We start from the raw sequence: 16,109 nt of genomic DNA, 5'->3' as shown, positions 1-16,109 counted from the left end.
GTTCAAGTCTGTGAGTTGAATGCACTCATCACAAAGAATGTTCTGAGAATGTTTCTGTGTAGTTGTTATTTGAAGACATTTCGTTTTCCAGCGTAGGCCTCAAAGCGCTCGAAATAAACACTTGCAGAGTCTACAAAAGGAGAGTTTCAAAACTGTTCTATCAAAAGGAACGTTGAAGTCTGTGAGTTGAATGCACTCATCACACAGAAGTTCCTGAGAATGCTTCTGTCTAGTTTTTAGGTGCAGATATTTCATTTCCCAGCATAGGCCCCAAAGAGCTCCATATATCCACTTGCAGATTCTACCAAAACAGTGTTTCAAAACTGCTCTTTAAAAAGGAAGGTTCAAGTCTGTGAGTTGAATGCACTCATCACAAAGAAGTTTCTGAGAATGCTTCTGTGTTGTTGTTATTTGAAGAGATTTCCTTTTCCAGCATACGCCTCAAAGCGCTCCAAATAAACACTTGCAGATTCTACAAAAGGAGTGTTTCAAAACTGTTCTATCAAAAGGAACGTTCAAGTCTGTGAGTTGAATGCACTCATCACACAGAAGTTTCTGAGAATGCTTCTGTCTTGTTTTTAGGTGAAGATATTTCATTTCCCAGCATAGGCCTCACAGCGCTCCAAATATACACTAGCAGATTCTACAAAAAGAGTGTTCCAAAACTGCTCTTTCAAAAGAAAGGTTCAAGTCTGTGAGTTGAATGCACTCGTCACAAACAAGTTTCTGAGAATGCTTCTGTCTAGTTTCTATGTGAGGATGTTTCCTTTTCCAGCGTTGGCCTCAAACAGCTCCAAATATGCACTTGCAGATTCTACAAAAAGAGTGTTTGAAAACTCTTGTATCAAAAAGAAGGTTCAACTCTGTGAGTAGAATGCACTCATCACAGAGAAGTTTCTGAGAATGCTTCTGTCTAGTTTTTATGTGAAGATATTTCCTTTTCCAGCATAGGCCTCAAAGCGCTCCAAATAAACACTTGCAGATTTTACAAAATTAGTGTTTCCAAACTGCTCTATCAAAAGGAATGTTCAAGTCTGTGAGTTGAATGCACTCATCACACAGAAGTTTCTGAGAATGCTTCTGTCTAGTTTTTAGGTGAAGATATTTCATTTCCCAGCATAGGCCCCAAAGCGCTCCAAATATCCATTTGTAGATGCTACAAAAAGAGTGTTTCAAAACTGCTGTTTCAAAAGGAAGGTTCAAGTCTGTGAGTTGAATGCACTCATCACAAAGAAGGTTCTGAGAATGCTTCTGTGTAGTTGTTATTTGAAGACATTTCCTTTTCCAGCATAGGCCTCAAAGCGCTCGAAATAAACACTTGCAGATTCTACAAAAGGTGAGTTTCAAAACTGTTCTATCAAAAGGAACGTTGAAGTCTGTGAGTTGAATGCACTCATCACACAGAAGTTTCTGAGAATGCTTCTGTCTAGTTTTTAGGTGAAGATATTTCATTTCCCAGCCTAGGCCCCAAAGCGCTCCAAATATCCACTTGCAGATTCTACAAAAAGAGTGTTTCAAAACTGCTCTTTCAAAGGGAAGGTTCAAGTCTGTGAGTTGAATGCACTCATCACAAAGAAGTTTCTGAGAATGCTTCTGTGTAGTTGTTATTTGAAGACATATCTTTTTCCAGCATACGCCTCAAAGCGCTCGAAATAAACCCTTAAAGATTCTCTAAAAGGAGTGTTTCAAAACTGTTCTATGAAAAGGAACGTTCAAGTCTGTGAGTTGAATGCACTCATCACACAGAAGTTTCTGAGAATGCTTCTGTCTAGTTTTTAGGTGAAGATATTTCATTTCCCAACATAGGCCTCACAGCGCTCCAAATATACACTAGCAGAATCTACAAAAAGAGTGTTCCAAAACTGCTCTTTCAAAAGAAAGGTTCAAGTCTGTGAGTTGAATGCACTCGTCACAAACAAGTTTCTGAGAATGCTTCTGTCTAGTTTCTATGTGAGGATGTTTCCTTTCCCAGCGTTGGAATCATACAGCTCCAAATATGCATTTGCAGATTCTACAAAAAGAGAGTTTGAAAACTCTTCTATCAAAAAGAAGGTTCAACTCTGTGAGTAGAATGCACTCATCACAGAGAAGTTTCTGAGAATGCTTCTGTCTAGTTTTTATGTGAAGATATTTCCTTTTCCAGCATAGGCCTCAAAGCGTTCCAAATAAACACTTGCAGATTTTACAAAATTAGTGTTTCCAAACTGCTCTATCAAAAGGAATGTTCAACTCTGTGAGTTGAATGCACTCATCACACAGAAGTTTCTGAGAATGCTTCTGTCTAGTTTTTAGGTGAAGATATTTCATTTCCCAGCATAGGCCCCGAAGCGCTCCAAATATCCACTTGCAGATTCTACAAAAAGAGTGTTTCAAAACTGCTCTTTCAAAAGGAAGGTTCAAGTCTGTGAGTTGAATGCACTCATCACAAAGAATGTTCTGAGAATGTTTCTGTGTAGTTGTTATTTGAAGACATTTCGTTTTCCAGCGTAGGCCTCAAAGCGCTCAAAATAAACACTTGCAGAGTCTACAAAAGGAGAGTTTCAAAACTGTTCTATCAAAAGGAACGTTGAAGTCTGTGAGTTGAATGCACTCATCACACAGTAGTTCCTGAGAATGCTTCTGTCTAGTTTTTAGGTGCAGATATTTCATTTCCCAGCATAGGCCCCAAAGAGCTCCATATATCCACTTGCAGATCCTACCAAAACAGTGTTTCAAAACTGCTCTTTCAAAAGGAAGGTTCAAGTCTGTGAGTTGAATGCACTCATCACAAAGAAGTTTCTGAGAATGCTTCTGTGTAGTTGTTATTTGAAGACATTTCCTTTTCCAGCATACGCCTCAAAGCGCTCCAAATAAACACTTGCAGATTCTACAAAAGGAGTGTTTCAAAACTGTTCTATCAAAAGGAACGTTCAAGTCTGTGAGTTGAATGCACTCATCACACAGAAGTTTCTGAGAATGCTTCTGTCTTGTTTTTAGGTGAAGATATTTCATTTCCCAGCATAGGCCTCACAGCGCTCCAAATATACACTAGCAGATTCTACAAAAAGAGTGTTCCAAAACTGCTCTTTCAAAAGAAAGGCTCAAGTCTGTGAGTTGAATGCACTCGTCACAAACAAGTTTCTGAGAATGCTTCTGTCTAGTTTCTATGTGAGGATGTTTCCTTTTCCAGCGTTGGCCTCAAACAGCTCCAAATATGCACTTGCAGATTCTACAAAAAGAGTGTTTGAAAACTCTTGTATCAAAAAGAAGGTTCAACTCTGTGAGTAGAATGCACTCATCACAGAGAAGTTTCTGAGAATGCTTCTGTCTAGTTTTTATGTGAAGATATTTCCTTTTCCAGCATAGGCCTCAAAGCGTTCCAAATAAACACTTGCAGATTTTACAAAATTAGTGTTTCCAAACTGCTCTATCAAAAGGAATGTTCAAGTCTGTGAGTTGAATGCACTCATCACACAGAAGTTTCTGAGAATGCTTCTGTCTAGTTTTTAGGTGAAGATATTTCATTTCCCAGCATAGGCCCCATAGCGCTCCAAATATCCATTTGTAGATGCTACAAAAAGAGTGTTTCAAAACTGCTGTTTCAAAAGGAAGGTTCAAGTCTGTGAGTTGAATGCACTCATCACAAAGAAGGTTCTGAGAATGCTTCTGTGTAGTTGTTATTTGAAGACATTTCCTTTTCCAGCATAGGCCTCAAAGCGCTCGAAATAAACACTTGCAGATTCTACAAAAGGTGAGTTTCAAAACTGTTCTATCAAAAGGAACGTTGAAGTCTGTGAGTTGAATGCGCTCATCACACAGAAGTTTCTGAGAATGCTTCTGTCTAGTTTTTAGGTGAAGATATTTCATTTCCCAGCCTAGGCCCCAAAGCGCTCCAAATATCCACTTGCAGATTCTACAAAAAGAGTGTTTCAAAACTGCTCTTTCAAAGGGAAGGTTCAAGTCTGTGAGTTGAATGCACTCATCACAAAGAAGTTTCTGAGAATGCTTCTGTGTAGTTGTTATTTGAAGACATATCTTTTTCCAGCATACGCCTCAAAGCGCTCGAAATAAACCCTTAAAGATTCTATAAAAGGAGTGTTTCAAAACTGTTCTATCAAAAGGAACGTTCAATTCTGTGAGTTGAATGCACTCATCACACAGAAGTTTCTGAGAATGCTTCTGTCTAGTTTTTAGGTGAAGATATTTCATTTCCCAACATAGGCCTCACAGCGCTCCAAATATACACTAGCAGAATCTACAAAAAGAGTGTTCCAAAACTGCTCTTTCAAAAGAAAGGTTCAAGTCTGTGAGTTGAATGCACTCGTCACAAACAAGTTTCTGAGAATGCTTCTGTCTAGTTTCTATGTGAGGATGTTTCCTTTCCCAGCGTTGGAATCATACAGCTCCAAATATGCATTTGCAGATTCTACAAAAAGAGAGTTTGAAAACTCTTCTATCAAAAAGAAGGTTCAACTCTGTGAGTAGAATGCACTCATCACAGAGAAGTTTCTGAGAATGCTTCTGTCTAGTTTTTATGTGAAGATATTTCCTTTTCCAGCATAGGCCTCAAAGCGTTCCAAATAAACACTTGCAGATTTTACAAAATTAGTGTTTCCAAACTGCTCTATCAAAAGGAATGTTCAACTCTGTGAGTTGAATGCACTCATCACACAGAAGTTTCTGAGAATGCTTCTGTCTAGTTTTTAGGTGAAGATATTTCATTTCCCAGCATAGGCCCCGAAGCGCTCCAAATATCCACTTGCAGATTCTACAAAAAGAGTGTTTCAAAACTGCTCTTTCAAAAGGAAGGTTCAAGTCTGTGAGTTGAATGCACTCATCACAAAGAATGTTCTGAGAATGTTTCTGTGTAGTTGTTATTTGAAGACATTTCGTTTTCCAGCGTAGGCCTCAAAGCGCTCGAAATAAACACTTGCAGAGTCTACAAAAGGAGAGTTTCAAAACTGTTCTATCAAAAGGAACGTTGAAGTCTGTGAGTTGAATGCACTCATCACACAGAAGTTCCTGAGAATGCTTCTGTCTAGTTTTTAGGTGCAGATATTTCATTTCCCAGCATAGGCCCCAAAGAGCCCCATATATCCACTTGCAGATTCTACCAAAACAGTGTTTCAAAACTGCTCTTTCAAAAGGAAGGTTCAAGTCTGTGAGTTGAATGCACTCATCACAAAGAAGTTTCTGAGAATGCTTCTGTGTAGTTGTTATTTGAAGACATTTCCTTTTCCAGCATACGCCTCAAAGCGCTCCAAATAAACACTTGCAGATTCTACAAAAGGAGTGTTTCAAAACTGTTCTATCAAAAGGAACGTTCAAGTCTGTGAGTTGAATGCACTCATCACACAGAAGTTTCTGAGAATGCTTCTGTCTTGTTTTTAGGTGAAGATATTTCATTTCCCAGCATAGGCCTCACAGCGCTCCAAATATACACTAGCAGATTCTACAAAAAGAGTGTTCCAAAACTGCTCTTTCAAAAGAAAGGCTCAAGTCTGTGAGTTGAATGCACTCGTCACAAACAAGTTTCTGAGAATGCTTCTGTCTAGTTTTTAGGTGAAGATATTTCATTTCCCAGCCTAGGCCTCAAAGCGCTCCAAATATCCACTTGCAGAATCTACAAAAAGAGTGTTTCAAAACTGCTCTTTCAAAGGGAAGGTTCAAGTCTGTGAGTTGAATGCACTCATCACAAAGAAGTTTCTGAGAATGCTTCTGTGTAGTTGTTATTTGAAGACATATCTTTTTCCAGCATACGCCTCAAAGCGCTCGAAATAAACCCTTAAAGATTCTATAAAAGGAGTGTTTCAAAACTGTTCTATCAAAAGGAACGTTCAAGTCTGTGAGTTGAATGCACTCATCACACAGAAGTTTCTGAGAATGCTTCTGTCTAGTTTTTAGGTGAAGATATTTCATTTCCCAACATAGGCCTCACAGCGCTCCAAATATACACTAGCAGAATCTACAAAAAGAGTGTTCCAAAACTGCTCTTTCAAAAGAAAGGTTCAAGTCTGTGAGTTGAATGCACTCGTCACAAACAAGTTTCTGAGAATGCTTCTGTCTAGTTTCTATGTGAGGATGTTTCCTTTCCCAGCGTTGGAATCATACAGCTCCAAATATGCATTTGCAGATTCTACAAAAAGAGAGTTTGAAAACTCTTCTATCAAAAAGAAGGTTCAACTCTGTGAGTAGAATGCACTCATCACAGAGAAGTTTCTGAGAATGCTTCTGTCTAGTTTTTATGTGAAGATATTTCCTTTTCCAGCATAGGCCTCAAAGCGCTCCAAATAAACACTTGCAGATTTTACAAAATTAGTGTTTCCAAACTGCTCTATCAAAAGGAATGTTCAAGTCTGTGAGTTGAATGCACTCATCACACAGAAGTTTCTGAGAATGCTTCTGTCTAGTTTTTAGGTGAAGATATTTCATTTCCCAGCATAGGCCCCAAAGCGCTCCAAATATCCATTTGTAGATGCTACAAAAAGAGTGTTTCAAAACTGCTGTTTCAAAAGGAACGTTCAAGTCTGTGAGTTGAATGCACTCATCACACAGAAGTTTCTGAGAATGCTTCTGTCTTGTTTTTAGGTGAAGATATTTCATTTCCCAACATAGGCCTCACAGCGCTCCAAATATACACTAGCAGAATCTACAAAAAGAGTGTTCCAAAACTGCTCTTTCAAAAGAAAGGTTCAAGTCTGTGAGTTGAATGCACTCGTCACAAACAAGTTTCTGAGAATGCTTCTGTCTAGTTTCTATGTGAGGATGTTTCCTTTCCCAGCGTTGGAATCATACAGCTCCAAATATGCATTTGCAGATTCTACAAAAAGAGAGTTTGAAAACTCTTCTATCAAAAAGAAGGTTCAACTCTGTGAGTAGAATGCACTCATCACAGAGAAGTTTCTGAGAATGCTTCTGTCTAGTTTTTATGTGAAGATATTTCCTTTTCCAGCATAGGCCTCAAAGCGTTCCAAATAAACACTTGCAGATTTTACAAAATTAGTGTTTCCAAACTGCTCTATCAAAAGGAATGTTCAACTCTGTGAGTTGAATGCACTCATCACACAGAAGTTTCTGAGAATGCTTCTGTCTAGTTTTTAGGTGAAGATATTTCATTTCCCAGCATAGGCCCCGAAGCGCTCCAAATATCCACTTGCAGATTCTACAAAAAGAGTGTTTCAAAACTGCTCTTTCAAAAGGAAGGTTCAAGTCTGTGAGTTGAATGCACTCATCACAAAGAATGTTCTGAGAATGTTTCTGTGTAGTTGTTATTTGAAGACATTTCGTTTTCCAGCGTAGGCCTCAAAGCGCTCGAAATAAACACTTGCAGATTCTACAAAAGGAGAGTTTCAAAACTGTTCTATCAAAAGGAACGTTGAAGTCTGTGAGTTGAATGCACTCATCACACAGAAGTTCCTGAGAATGCTTCTGTCTAGTTTTTAGGTGCAGATATTTCATTTCCCAGCAAAGGCCCCAAAGAGCTCCATATATCCACTTGCAGATTCTACCAAAACAGTGTTTCAAAACTGCTCTTTCAAAAGGAAGGTTCAAGTCTGTGAGTTGAATGCACTCATCCCAAAGAAGTTTCTGAGAATGCTTCTGTGTAGTTGTTATTTGAAGACATTTCCTTTTCCAGCATACGCCTCAAAGCGCTCCAAATAAACACTTGCAGATTCTACAAAAGGAGTGTTTCAAAACTGTTCTATCAAAAGGAACGTTCAAGTCTGTGAGTTGAATGCACTCATCACACAGAAGTTTCTGAGAATGCTTCTGTCTTGTTTTTAGGTGAAGATATTTCATTTCCCAGCATAGGCCTCACAGCGCTCCAAATATACACTAGCAGATTCTACAAAAAGAGTGTTCCAAAACTGCTCTTTCAAAAGAAAGGCTCAAGTCTGTGAGTTGAATGCACTCGTCACAAACAAGTTTCTGAGAATGCTTCTGTCTAGTTTCTATGTGAGGATGTTTCCTTTTCCAGCGTTGGCCTCAAACAGCTCCAAATATGCACTTGCAGATTCTACAAAAAGAGTGTTTGAAAACTCTTGTATCAAAAAGAAGGTTCAACTCCGTGAGTAGAATGCACTCATCACAGAGAAGTTTCTGAGAATGCTTCTGTCTAGTTTTTATGTGAAGATATTTCCTTTTCCAGCATAGGCCTCAAAGCGCTCCAAGTAAACACTTGCAGATTTTACAAAATTAGTGTTTCCAAACTGCTCTATCAAAAGGAATGTTCAAGTCTGTGAGTTGAATGCACTCATCACACAGAAGTTTCTGAGAATGCTTCTGTCTAGTTTTTAGGTGAAGATATTTCATTTCCCAGCCTAGGCCCCAAAGCGCTCCAAATATCCACTTGCAGATTCTACAAAAAGAGTGTTTCAAAACTGCTCTTTCAAAGGGAAGGTTCAAGTCTGTGAGTTGAATGCACTCATCACAAAGAAGTTTCTGAGAATGCTTCTGTGTAGTTGTTATTTGAAGACATATCTTTTTCCAGCATACGCCTCAAAGCGCTCGAAATAAACCCTTAAAGATTCTATAAAAGGAGTGTTTCAAAACTGTTCTATCAAAAGGAACGTTCAAGTCTGTGAGTTGAATGCACTCATCACACAGAAGTTTCTGAGAATGCTTCTGTCTAGTTTTTAGGTGAAGATATTTCATTTCCCAACATAGGCCTCACAGCGCTCCAAATATACACTAGCAGAATCTACAAAAAGAGTGTTCCAAAACTGCTCTTTCAAAAGAAAGGTTCAAGTCTGTGAGTTGAATGCACTCGTCACAAACAAGTTTCTGAGAATGCTTCTGTCTAGTTTCTATGTGAGGATGTTTCCTTTCCCAGCGTTGGAATCATACAGCTCCAAATATGCATTTGCAGATTCTACAAAAAGAGAGTTTGAAAACTCTTCTATCAAAAAGAAGGTTCAACTCTGTGAGTAGAATGCACTCATCACAGAGAAGTTTCTGAGAATGCTTCTGTCTAGTTTTTATGTGAAGATATTTCCTTTTCCAGCATAGGCCTCAAAGCGTTCCAAATAAACACTTGCAGATTTTACAAAATTAGTGTTTCCAAACTGCTCTATCAAAAGGAATGTTCAACTCTGTGAGTTGAATGCACTCATCACACAGAAGTTTCTGAGAATGCTTCTGTCTAGTTTTTAGGTGAAGATATTTCATTTCCCAGCATAGGCCCCGAAGCGCTCCAAATATCCACTTGCAGATTCTACAAAAAGAGTGTTTCAAAACTGCTCTTTCAAAAGGAAGGTTCAAGTCTGTGAGTTGAATGCACTCATCACAAAGAATGTTCTGAGAATGTTTCTGCGTAGTTGTTATTTGAAGACATTTCGTTTTCCAGCGTAGGCCTCAAAGCGCTCGAAATAAACACTTGCAGAGTCTACAAAAGGAGAGTTTCAAAACTGTTCTATCAAAAGGAACGTTGAAGTCTGTGAGTTGAATGCACTCATCACACAGAAGTTCCCGAGAATGCTTCTGTCTAGTTTTTAGGTGCAGATATTTCATTTCCCAGCATAGGCCCCAAAGAGCCCCATATATCCACTTGCAGATTCTACCAAAACAGTGTTTCAAAACTGCTCTTTCAAAAGGAATGTTCAAGTCTGTGAGTTGAATGCACTCATCACAAAGAAGTTTCTGAGAATGCTTCTGTGTAGTTGTTATTTGAAGACATTTCCTTTTCCAGCATACGCCTCAAAGCGCTCCAAATAAACACTTGCAGATTCTACAAAAGGAGTGTTTCAAAACTGTTCTATCAAAAGGAACGTTCAAGTCTGTGAGTTGAATGCACTCATCACACAGAAGTTTCTGAGAATGCTTCTGTCTTGTTTTTAGGTGAAGATATTTCATTTCCCAGCATAGGCCTCACAGCGCTCCAAATATACACTAGCAGATTCTACAAAAAGAGTGTTCCAAAACTGCTCTTTCAAAAGAAAGGCTCAAGTCTGTGGGTTGAATGCACTCGTCACAAACAAGTTTCTGAGAATGCTTCTGTCTAGTTTCTATGTGAGGATGTTTCCTTTTCCAGCGTTGGCCTCAAACAGCTCCAAATATGCACTTGCAGATTCTACAAAAAGAGTGTTTGAAAACTCTTGTATCAAAAAGAAGGTTCAACTCTGTGAGTAGAATGCACTCATCACAGAGAAGTTTCTGAGAATGCTTCTGTCTAGTTTTTATGTGAAGATATTTCCTTTTCCAGCATAGGCCTCAAAGCGCTCCAAATAAACACTTGCAGATTTTACAAAATTAGTGTTTCCAAACTGCTCTATCAAATGGAATGTTCAAGTCTGTGAGTTGAATGCACTCATCACACAGAAGTTTCTGAGAATGCTTCTGTCTAGTTTTTAGGTGAAGATATTTCATTTCCCAGCATAGGCCCCAAAGCGCTCCAAATATCCATTTGTAGATGCTACAAAAAGAGTGTTTCAAAACTGCTGTTTCAAAAGGAACGTTCAAGTCTGTGAGTTGAATGCACTCATCACAAAGAAGGTTCTGAGAATGCTTCTGTGTAGTTGTTATTTGAAGACATTTCCTTTTCCAGCATAGGCCTCAAAGCGCTCGAAATAAACACTTGCAGATTCTACAAAAGGTGAGTTTCAAAACTGTTCTATCAAAAGGAACGTTGAAGTCTGTGAGTTGAATGCACTCATCACACAGAAGTTTCTGAGAATGCTTCTGTCTAGTTTTTAGGTGAAGATATTTCATTTCCCAGCCTAGGCCCCAAAGCGCTCCAAATATCCACTTGCAGATTCTACAAAAAGAGTGTTTCAAAACTGCTCTTTCAAAGGGAAGGTTCAAGTCTGTGAGTTGAATGCACTCATCACAAAGAAGTTTCTGAGAAAGCTTCTGTGTAGTTGTTATTTGAAGACATATCTTTTTCCAGCATACGCCTCAAAGCGCTCGAAATAAACCCTTAAAGATTCTATAAAAGGAGTGTTTCAAAACTGTTCTATCAAAAGGAACGTTCAAGTCTGTGAGTTGAATGCACTCATCACACAGAAGTTTCTGAGAATGCTTCTGTCTAGTTTTTAGGTGAAGATATTTCATTTCCCAACATAGGCCTCACAGCGCTCCAAATATACACTAGCAGAATCTACAAAAAGAGTGTTCCAAAACTGCTCTTTCAAAAGAAAGGTTCAAGTCTGTGAGTTGAATGCACTCGTCACAAACAAGTTTCTGAGAATGCTTCTGTCTAGTTTCTATGTGAGGATGTTTCCTTTCCCAGCGTTGGAATCCTACAGCTCCAAATATGCATTTGCAGATTCTACAAAAAGAGAGTTTGAAAACTCTTCTATCAAAAAGAAGGTTCAACTCTGTGAGTAGAATGCACTCATCACAGAGAAGTTTCTGAGAATGCTTCTGTCTAGTTTTTATGTGAAGATATTTCCTTTTCCAGCATAGGCCTCAAAGCGTTCCAAATAAACACTTGCAGATTTTACAAAATTAGTGTTTCCAAACTGCTCTATCAAAAGGAATGTTCAACTCTGTGAGTTGAATGCACTCATCACACAGAAGTTTCTGAGAATGCTTCTGTCTAGTTTTTAGGTGAAGATATTTCATTTCCCAGCATAGGCCCCGAAGCGCTCCAAATATCCACTTGCAGATTCTACAAAAAGAGTGTTTCAAAACTGCTCTTTCAAAAGGAAGGTTCAAGTCTGTGAGTTGAATGCACTCATCACAAAGAATGTTCTGAGAATGTTTCTGTGTAGTTGTTATTTGAAGACATTTCGTTTTCCAGCGTAGGCCTCAAAGCGCTCGAAATAAACACTTGCAGAGTCTACAAAAGGAGAGTTTCAAAACTGTTCTATCAAAAGGAACGTTGAAGTCTGTGAGTTGAATGCACTCATCACACAGAAGTTCCTGAGAATGCTTCTGTCTAGTTTTTAGGTGCAGATATTTCATTTCCCAGCATAGGCCCCAAAGAGCTCCATATATCCACTTGCAGATTCTACCAAAACAGTGTTTCAAAACTGCTCTTTCAAAAGGAAGGTTCAAGTCTGTGAGTTGAATGCACTCATCACAAAGAAGTTTCTGAGAATGCTTCTGTGTAGTTGTTATTTGAAGACATTTCCTTTTCCAGCATACGCCTCAAAGCGCTCCAAATAAACACTTGCAGATTCTACAAAAGGAGTGTTTCAAAACTGTTCTATCAAAAGGAACGTTCAAGTCTGTGAGTTGAATGCACTCATCACATAGAAGTTTCTGAGAATGCTTCTGTCTTGTTTTTAGGTGAAGATATTTCATTTCCCAACATAGGCCTCACAGCGCTCCAAATATACACTAGCAGATTCTACAAAAAGAGTGTTCCAAAACTGCTCTTTCAAAAGAAAGGCTCAAGTCTGTGAGTTGAATGCACTCGTCACAAACAAGTTTCTGAGAATGCTTCTATCTAGTTTCTATGTGAGGATGTTTCCTTTTCCAGCGTTGGCCTCAAACAGCTCCAAATATGCACTTGTAGATTCTACAAAAAGAGTGTTTGAAAACTCTTGTATCAAAAAGAAGGTTCAACTCTGTGAGTAGAATGCACTCATCACAGAGAAGTTTCTGAGAATGCTTCTGTCTAGTTTTCATGTGAAGATATTTCCTTTTCCAGCATAGGCCTCAAAGCGCTCCAAATAAACACTTGCAGATTTTACAAAATTAGTGTTTCCAAACTGCTCTATCAAAAGGAATGTTCAAGTCTGTGAGTTGAATGCACTCATCACACAGAAGTTTCTGAGAATGCTTCTGTCTAGTTTTTAGGTGAAGATATTTCATTTCCCAGCATAGGCCCCAAAGCGCTCCAAATATCCATTTGTAGATGCTACAAAAAGAGTGTTTCAAAACTGCTGTTTCAAAAGGAAGGTTCAAGTCTGTGAGTTGAATGCACTCATCACAAAGAAGGTTCTGAGAATGCTTCTGTGTAGTTGTTATTTGAAGACATTTCCTTTTCCAGCATAGGCCTCAAAGCGCTCGAAATAAACACTTGCAGATTCTACAAAAGGTGAGTTTCAAAACTGTTCTATCAAAAGGAACGTTGAAGTCTGTGAGTTGAATGCACTCATCACACAGAAGTTTCTGAGAATGCTTCTGTCTAGTTTTTAGGTGAAGATATTTCATTTCCCAGCCTAGGCCCCAAAGCGCTCCAAATATCCACTTGCAGATTCTACAAAAAGAGTGTTTCAAAACTGCTCTTTCAAAGGGAAGGTTCAAGTCTGTGAGTTGAATGCACTCATCACAAAGAAGTTTCTGAGAAAGCTTCTGTGTAGTTGTTATTTGAAGACATATCTTTTTCCAGCATACGCCTCAAAGCGCTCGAAATAAACCCTTAAAGATTCTATAAAAGGAGTGTTTCAAAACTGTTCTATCAAAAGGAACGTTCAAGTCTGTGAGTTGAATGCACTCATCACACAGAAGTTTCTGAGAATGCTTCTGTCTAGTTTTTAGGTGAAGATATTTCATTTCCCAACATAGGCCTCACAGCGCTCCAAATATACACTAGCAGAATCTACAAAAAGAGTGTTCCAAAACTGCTCTTTCAAAAGAAAGGTTCAAGTCTGTGAGTTGAATGCACTCGTCACAAACAAGTTTCTGAGAATGCTTCTGTCTAGTTTCTATGTGAGGATGTTTCCTTTCCCAGCGTTGGAATCATACAGCTCCAAATATGCATTTGCAGATTCTACAAAAAGAGAGTTTGAAAACTCTTCTATCAAAAAGAAGGTTCAACTCTGTGAGTAGAATGCACTCATCACAGAGAAGTTTCTGAGAATGCTTCTGTCTAGTTTTTATGTGAAGATATTTCCTTTTCCAGCATAGGCCTCAAAGCGTTCCAAATAAACACTTGCAGATTTTACAAAATTAGTGTTTCCAAACTGCTCTATCAAAAGGAATGTTCAACTCTGTGAGTTGAATGCACTCATCACACAGAAGTTTCTGAGAATGCTTCTGTCTAGTTTTTAGGTGAAGATATTTCATTTCCCAGCATAGGCCCCGAAGCGCTCCAAATATCCACTTGCAGATTCTACAAAAAGAGTGTTTCAAAACTGCTCTTTCAAAAGGAAGGTTCAAGTCTGTGAGTTGAATGCACTCATCACAAAGAATGTTCTGAGAATGTTTCTGTGTAGTTGTTATTTGAAGACATTTCGTTTTCCAGCGTAGGCCTCAAAGCGCTCGAAATAAACACTTGCAGAGTCTACAAAAGGAGAGTTTCAAAACTGTTCTATCAAAAGGAACGTTGAAGTCTGTGAGTTGAATGCACTCATCACACAGAAGTTCCTGAGAATGCTTCTGTCTAGTTTTTAGGTGCAGATATTTCATTTCCCAGCATAGGCCCCAAAGAGCTCCATATATCCACTTGCAGATTCTACCAAAACAGTGTTTCAAAACTGCTCTTTCAAAAGGAAGGTTCAAGTCTGTGAGTTGAATGCACTCATCACAAAGAAGTTTCTGAGAATGCTTCTGTGTAGTTGTTATTTGAAGACATTTCCTTTTCCAGCATACGCCTCAAAGCGCTCCAAATAAACACTTGCAGATTCTACAAAAGGAGTGTTTCAAAACTGTTCTATCAAAAGGAACGTTCAAGTCTGTGAGTTGAATGCACTCATCACACAGAAGTTTCTGAGAATGCTTCTGTCTTGTTTTTAGGTGAAGATATTTCATTTCCCAGCATAGGCCTCACAGCGCTCCAAATATACACTAGCAGATTCTACAAAAAGAGTGTTCCAAAACTGCTCTTTCAAAAGAAAGGCTCAAGTCTGTGAGTTGAATGCACTCATCACAAAGAATGTTCTGAGAATGTTTCTGTGTAGTTGTTATTTGAAGACATTTCGTTTTCCAGCGTAGGCCTCAAAGCGCTCGAAATAAACACTTGCAGAGTCTACAAAAGGAGAGTTTCAAAACTGTTCTATCAAAAGGAACGTTGAAGTCTGTGAGTTGAATGCACTCATCACACAGAAGTTCCTGAGAATGCTTCTGTCTAGTTTTTAGGTGCAGATATTTCATTTCCCAGCATAGGCCCCAAAGAGCTCCATATATCCACTTGCAGATTCTACCAAAACAGTGTTTCAAAACTGCTCTTTCAAAAGGAAGGTTCAAGTCTGTGAGTTGAATGCACTCATCACAAAGAAGTTTCTGAGAATGCTTCTGTGTAGTTGTTATTTGAAGACATTTCCTTTTCCAGCATACGCCTCAAAGCGCTCCAAATAAACACTTGCAGATTCTACAAAAGGAGTGTTTCAAAACTGTTCTATCAAAAGGAACGTTCAAGTCTGTGAGTTGAATGCACTCATCACACAGAAGTTTCTGAGAATGCTTCTGTCTTGTTTTTAGGTGAAGATATTTCATTTCCCAGCATAGGCCTCACAGCGCTCCAAATATACACTAGCAGATTCTACAAAAAGAGTGTTCCAAAACTGCTCTTTCAAAAGAAAGGCTCAAGTCTGTGAGTTGAATGCACTCGTCACAAACAAGTTTCTGAGAATGCTTCTGTCTAGTTTCTATGTGAGGATGTTTCCTTTTCCAGCGTTGGCCTCAAACAGCTCCAAATATGCACTTGCAGATTCTACAAAAAGAGTGTTTGAAAACTCTTGTATCAAAAAGAAGGTTCAACTCTGTGAGTAGAGTGCACTCATGACAGAGAAGTTTCTGAGAATGCTTCTGTCTAGTTTTTATGTGAAGATATTTCCTTTTCCAGCATAGGCCTCAAAGCGCTCCAAATAAACACTTGCAGATTTTACAAAATTAGTGTTTCCAAACTGCTCTATCAAAAGGAATGTTCAAGTCTGTGAGTTGAATGCACTCATCACACAGAAGTTTCTGAGAATGCTTCTGTCTAGTTTTTAGGTGAAGATATTTCATTTCCCAGCATAGGCCCCAAAGCGCTCCAAATATCCATTTGTAGATGCTACAAAAAGAGTGTTTCAAAACTGCTGTTTCAAAAGGAAGGTTCAAGTCTGTGAGTTGAATGCACTCATCACAAAGAAAGTTCTGAGAATGCTTCTGTGTAGTTGTTATTTGAAGACATTTCCTTTTCCAGCATAGGCCTCAAAGCGCTCGAAATAAACACTTGCAGATTCTACAAAAGGTGAGTTTCAAAACTGTTCTATCAAAAGGAACGTTGAAGTCTGTGAGTTGAATGCACTCATCACACA

The sequence above is a fragment of the Pongo abelii genome, chromosome 7 (assembly GCF_028885655.2).
Source record: "Pongo abelii isolate AG06213 chromosome 7, NHGRI_mPonAbe1-v2.0_pri, whole genome shotgun sequence".
NCBI lineage: Eukaryota > Metazoa > Chordata > Mammalia > Primates > Hominidae > Pongo > Pongo abelii.
Note: the sequence above shows the minus strand (reverse complement) of the source record.